We start from the raw sequence: 7,109 nt of genomic DNA on the forward strand, positions 1-7,109 counted from the left end.
GCACTGGCTGCAATAGCTCCCTGGGTGACTTCCAGCCTGGCTGGTTGCCTTCACTGCCTTCTGCTACCCATGCTGGTCAAGCTGGTGCCTTCCTCGCTTCCCTTGACTTCTTCCCCTCATGAAAAGCTCCTCTCTAATGTAAGGCAGATTTTTTTTTATTTTTTTTTAATCTGCAAGCATTACCAATTACTCCTTTCATCCTTTCTTGAAAAGAAAACTAAAAGCAGAGCTTCCAAGTAGAAGGAATTATGTACTTACGGCATCAGCGTTTAGATGGAGCCAAATCACATCTCCCAGATGATTCATTGCCACCTGATGTGACTCATATCTGACAGCATAGCTAGTGCTGGCAGAGGGTGACTTCCTCTGTGTGCATGGACACGCATTTTGCCATTTCTTGATACACTTTTGTCCTGTAGCCAGCAAGCTTGACTTTTGGAACAGTAGGAAAGACAAAGCCTCTCACAATCCTTTTGAAGCATGACCCCAGAAAGTTACTGTCAAAATAATACATCTGTTAAAGAGCAGCTTCTTTGTCATCCATCCTGACTTTGTTTTGTTCCTGTAAGCAAGATGTGGGAGAGCTGAAATACAGATCCATACAAATATTTAATTTTTCATAGTCCTGATAACTTGGAAAAGGGCTATTCCTCCTACCTACACTCTGCCTCACTGGAATACAGTATTTTCCCCTAACACAAACTAACCAAACCATACCCATTCAGTTTTGTGTGAGGTTTTTCAAACAAGCAAACAAATTAAACATAGTGTTAGGTGGTTCAAAATGTGGTTGCACCCCAAATGCCCCAGTTGCCCTTTTCCAGGTTAAATACCACCCTAGTGGATGGTGCTAGTGGAATTAGGCAGTAGTTGAGTTTACTGAACTTTGGATAAATGTCTGTCAGCTGTGACAGATGAAGCCCAGACTACAGCAGGTAAACAGCTGGAGGAGATCTCAAGGACTTGTCCTGAACAAGGGCTGGAGGATCATTCTCTGTCCTTCAAATTAATGAGCATTTAAATATTTGCTACCATGTGAAACAAGTCCAAGCAGAGTGACCTTCCAGCATCCGTGAAGCTGTTAGTTAGGATGCTTTTATCAAAGACAGCAAAGATGGAATGGAACTGAGCATAGGTCTTCTCTCACATTAAAATTTCCCTTACAACTTGAGTAGAGGCAACTACCATTATAAACTCTGCTAAATTTTCTAGCTTGCTCTGCTCATGTTAGTTCATAAGATTAGTTCAAAATACTTATGAGACATTCAGAATAAATTTTTTTGAAACATACATTTAGACAAAAAAATCTTAGCTGCCTTTAAATTCTCACCCCTTCCCATTGTGTTCTCCTCCTTTCAAATCCAAGAAAATTCCTGTGAACCAGTTTGAAACTAAAAGAAAACATAAGCATCTTGCACCTGTTGAGCATAACACAATGTTAGGAGCTGGGAAAGTAATCACAGTAAAATTGGACTTCCAAATTAATCCAGGTCAGTATAGAAGTATAGTGAGCTGTTCAAAGATTAAGGAAGTATTTTAAAGGAGATATTTAAGCAAATGTTCTGCTAAAAAATCCTAAGTATTCAAGGCCCCCACTAACCCACTTGTAAGAGATATTTCAGTGCATAATTTACCAAAGATCTCACCATTTTATTGTGATCTCCTTTCTACAAATCCCACTGGTGACTTCTAGTGCAGTCTGGCATCCCACTGTACCGGTTTTGGCTGGGATAGAGTTAATTTTCTTCATAGTAGCTCCTATGGTGCTACTTTTTTGATTTATTACCAAAACAGTGTTGATAACACAGTTATGCATTACTTATTGCTGAATGGTGCTTGCACAGCGTCAAGGCCTTTTCTGCTCCTCACGTTGCCTTGCCAGCAAGTAAACTGGGAGTGGGCAAGAAGTTGGGAGGGGACACAGCCGGGACACTGCACTCACAGTGCAAAATCCAAAGGGAAGGGCAGAACATGGTGCTGTCTCAGAGTGTCTTTATTTATTTTTCAGTTATCCTATTCAGGTTTTTCACTGAGAAGGAGTATTCTGCCCTATGACAAAACAATAAGAAGAATACTTTTGAAGCACATGAATGGAACAGAAACATTCTTGGTGTGATCTGGTGTGAGAAGCAAGAAAACAATTTGAGGTAGAAAGCTCCAGAGCAGTAAACACAATTTTAGGCTCCTGGAAGCTGATTTATTGCATCAGCCGAAGTTTGGGATTAGCAGAAAAGGACAATGTGATGGCATGGAAGAAGGAGGGAAGTTGTTATTTTTCCAATTGTTCCTGGAAGAGAATGTGCTGAATGTACCACTGCTCAGTTTGAATTTAAGAAATTATCTGCTGTGTGTTAGAGAGAAATAATCTGTAAGGAATGTTTGCTGCACTGGAAGAAATTTGTACCACAAATAAATGAGCAATTAATACCACCAGGGTTCATTTCAGAGAGAGCCTCCTTCGGAAAGCCCTGCCCCTCAGATAACCCCTCTGTTTCTCTCCCACATCTACCTTCTCCTGCTGTGCTCTATAGCCAGATTAAGGGATCAAAAGGAATCGAAATACTCCACTGTGACGCCTACTAGTCCAGCAGACTCTTTTTTGTTTAGAGGAACTGGAGTTTGACAGTATCCAAGCTATCTGAGTGCATTAAGTTTGTTTGCAGAACATTAGGAAAGAAATCCAGGCTTTCAAATGGAAGGGAAATCTGCCTTCAGCATTTTTTTTTACCTTTATTTACTTCGGTGACAGAATGATTTTTAGGTTTTTTATGGCTGGCTGTATCTGCCACAACAGATAAACTTCTGCCTTACCACAACAGAGGAATGGCAGACATTTTCCCTGGTGTCACCGAAAAGAGAATTGGTTTCATGTCTTTATCACCAACAGATGACCAGCTCCTTCCCTAGAGACACCGAGGCCGTGACGCCTTTCTTGAAGCAGAACCATTAAATTTCTCCTTCTCTATGGGAAAGCACATCCCTCTGCAGCCCCGGCGCATCCTGCCCCACCGCCTCGAGGGGAAAAAAAAAAAAAGAAAAAAAAAAAAAAAAAAGAAGCAATTTCCCGGAGTAGGCGAAAATCCCCAGGGGTGCGAGATGGGAGGTGGGAGGCGGGGGCTGCGGGTGCCCGAGGCCACCAGGTGGCAGCCGGCGATCGCGCCTGTCCCCCGCCTCCCGGCGCGCAACGCAAACGGCCCCGGTGACATTCGGGGCGCTGGGAGAGGCAGAGCCAAGGCGGGGGAACGGGCCGGGTCCCACGGCGGTACCCGAAAACGCGATGTTACGGAGGCTTCTGCGAGGGACGGGCAAGCAGAGCGGCTGGCAAATCCGCCTTCCCACCCCGCAGCGCCGTGCGACAGCCAGCGAGGCTTGTCCCGCGGCGTTGAGTCTGAAAGAGTTTTGGTTTGGTTAGAAAGACACCTTCACTGGCGTGAAAATGTAATCGGTTGTGCTTAATAAAGCCCACGGGAATAAAGAACAAGGTCCCGGACTGCTATACGGCCTCTCTTTTCCAGTGTTTCCTTCTGTGTGGGTAACAAATTGCTTCCAAATAATAATGATTTTTCCAGCTCTGTCCCTGATCTCTTAAAAAAGATGTTCTCTGACAACATACCATCACTTTCCTGTTCTCTTAGGAAGCCTTTATGGCATTTTTCTTTCAGAAATTTTGACACATTTTATAACAAAAATAAAACCAATACTCAACCTGATTAAGAGAACTGCAGCTAACGAAAGGCGCCCTGGGAGAGCAGTAAGTTTCCTTATTGGTCTTTTCATCGAGAGATGCTGGAGCAAAGTCTCTTGCAGCACCTCTCCATCTCCCTTTCCTTCACTCTTCTTCCTCTCAACTTTGCATAGTTTTAACCTGAGGCAGCTCTACCAGTGTGCTGGGCTTACACAGGTTATGAGTCAAGCTACAAGGTGGGGGGGAAGACATCCCAGCATCCCGGTTAACTGTGTGGTGGTTTCTGTAAGACTGCCACTCTAAGTCAAAAGGAGCAACAAATCAGTGACACCTTTAGAAAAGAGACTTATTGTAGATGTGTTTTTGTATAACAGTAAAAATTAAGACAGGATCGAGAAAAAAAATTACACAAAACAGCATAGGAAGTCCTCTCCCTTAGAAAGCTAATGATCTTGGTATGTGCTATGCAACACAGTACGTTTTTCACCCCTTTTCTCTCTCCTTACTTCATAGGTTTTCCACAGAGAGCTGTTTTTCTTCTATCGGGAGCTTCTTTCTTTCATGATCCATCTTTTCCAACCCACTATCCTGAAAGAGTCGTAAGAGGAGACCAGACTTGACCTAGGGTCAAGACTAGACCCTATTATTTGCCACAAAGGTACTATTATGTTTGCTTCATCAGGATTCACTTGGTAGCTTCCTTGGCATCTAGGTAAGGGCATCACAAGAGGGTCCAGCAATTCCTTTTCCTTCTGGGCAGAGCTCAGATGAGAGGCAAGGGTAACTCTGACAGGAGTTGCTACATTAATCACAACAGTCGTTTAGGGAAACGTATGTAATTACAAAATCAGGGACAAATTAGTCACCCTGTCATAACTGGATATTCTGACAAATAGCAAGGCTGCCATAGTCCTAGTAATTTAGTTTTCATGGGTGCGAGGAATTTATTTCAGAACTCTGGTCAAAGATGGAGTTCAGACTGCAGATGACTAATCATGAAAACACTAGGATGTCTATAGGAGTGAAAAGACATTGCTCTCTATTTTTGAAGGGTAGTTTTCTTCCTTTCAGAATGACTTCAGATGAAGGACCCTACATGGTCTTAGACAAAATCTTTTTTTTTCCAAAAGCAGACCGCTCATGGAGGCAGCAATCAAAAGCACAGGCTGTGCGCATCACTGCTCAGAAGTACGTGGCAGTCCCTCTGCCTACTCGCTTCTCTGCTTTCTGCCATCTCCACATGGCAAGCTCTCCCAGGCCGTCACTTCTGGAGTGGTCTCTGGGCACTGCCGTGATGAAGTCAATGCTACTCGTTCAGATTGAAATCCCAAAAAACTCTTTCTCAGAGCTGAAGATCCGAATTAACTCAGATGGGAAAGAAAGAAAGAAAGGGAGCGACCTCCTGTCCTCACCCAGGGTGCTGTGTCAAAAGAAAACAACTGCAAAGGCAGCAAACACCTCCTGCAGCTTGCTGCTGAGGATGAAGAGAAATCAAAACCAATTCTCTTCTTTGAGTCTGAAGGACACCCATAACATACATGGGAAAAATCTGTTCTGGGGTAGGAACTGCAAGATGAATGTTTGCCTTGTGTTTGATCAACACAGTTAGCACATCCCAGCAAGAGGAGTTCCATTTTTGGACTCACTAGTCACTAGCGACCCCGGTGTGGCAGCTGAGCTAGAACAGTGTCCCATTTGAAAATAGTGCAGCTACCTCCAAAGAGCAATTACATGCAAAGCTAAGGCAGAGTGGAGTGACAGGAGAATTACACAAGCTCTTCAAATAAAAAGACAGTGCACTTTCATTCCTTCTAAAATTTGAAACAAAAAACCCACCACAATGTCTCCTTTATGAGGAGCTCTGCAAGGCAGGGTGTCCATCAAACACAAGGCCTTGAGTAGGCACATGGGCAGCACATGTTTAATGTTAGCTACAGTTTAAAACACAGAGACTGTCCCAGAAAATACTATTTCAGCCTTGTTTTTTCTTGTGTTACAGCTTCCCTGGGAGACTCAAGCATAAAAGACATTAAAAATACCAGTCTCCTAGAGAGCAGGTATATTGGACTGCTCACAAAATTGTTTTTCTATACATTGCCACTTTCTGTTTCTGTGTTTTATTTGTGTGACAGTCTGTGTCCATCACCTCCTGAAAGTGTATCTTTTTGTTTATCTCTCTCCCTCCACACATCCTTCCCTCCTGTTGTTTTTGCAGCTTTTGTTTCTCACCACGCCACCATGCCAATCCTCCCTTTTACGTGCATTTTAGCCGGGAAATTCTCCTCCCCTTCTGTGCTCTTAAATGCTAGGCTTACATTCCTTCCTCCCCCTCAGTCCCAGGGACGGGTCCCCACACAGCTCTGCCCTCCTTTCTAATTCCTCTTCCTTGCACAGTTCTCCTCAGTGCAGCTTGTCTACTTAAAATAATCTAAACTGCTTCCCTACACGAGGAGTCCTTTGCTCCTTATGCTTCTGTAAACACATGTGCTGTGCATGACCATCCCCTCCTCCCAGGTGACAAATTACATGTCCTTCCCCAGAGTCCCTTTCTGTCTGCACCCCTGGCACCGGCCAACTGTGCTGTTTCCCGATTTTTCCATGCCCTTTTCACTGGTTCCCTCTCAAACTCCACTCTAAGCAATTTCTGCCAGAGGTTCACCCTTAACATTTAATAATTACCTTGGCCACTCAGGTTTGTTTCTTCTTCCACTTTCTGAAACTGCTTGACCACTTTTGCTTGAAAGAGTGGAACCACGTTGGCTGGGAAGAGAGAAATAGGAACAGGAAATTTCTCAATGAAGGAAACAAATGGGCGACCTCTGAAAGATCTGAACTCTCTAAACTGTTTCACACGCTCATTCCTACTTTCTCCCAAAATAAACCATTCAGAAGGACTAGGGTAGGAGTTCAGTTTCTGAGACCCCTGGTTAAGGGCAGCAACCCTTAGGGTACCCTAATAGGAAGAGCCACCCTGGGATGCAGAAGTTGAGCATGGAAAGGACGGGCCAGTTGTTCCCCGAGGATCCCGACCAGCCCCTGACGATAAGATCTGTGGAGAGGTGACGGTGGCGTAGGAGCACTGCAGCTAAAAATCAGCTCTCAAATAAGTAACTGAAATGTATAATTACACAAGAGTGCTGAATAGAGGTTTCTGTTAATCTATGATCTGATAATCTTCTTTTATTGCCGCTTAGCAACAGAACTACAAACTGAGGATGGAAAGCCAGGGTGACTTAAAATTCCTCTCTTGGCTGAATAGAGAGGAGAAAAGGGAAAAGGTCCCTCTCTGGGCAGGCACAAGAGATTTTCCAGGTACCAGCTGTATTGTGCCTTTCAGTGCTCTTATGCAGACAGCTGAATGTCAAGTTGTCTGAAGTTCAGCTCAGCTGGGTAAATAAGGTTTTTTATAAGAATTATCAAACTT

This window comes from Tauraco erythrolophus, chromosome 3 (assembly GCF_009769465.1).
Source record: "Tauraco erythrolophus isolate bTauEry1 chromosome 3, bTauEry1.pri, whole genome shotgun sequence".
NCBI classification, from domain to species: domain Eukaryota; kingdom Metazoa; phylum Chordata; class Aves; order Musophagiformes; family Musophagidae; genus Tauraco; species Tauraco erythrolophus.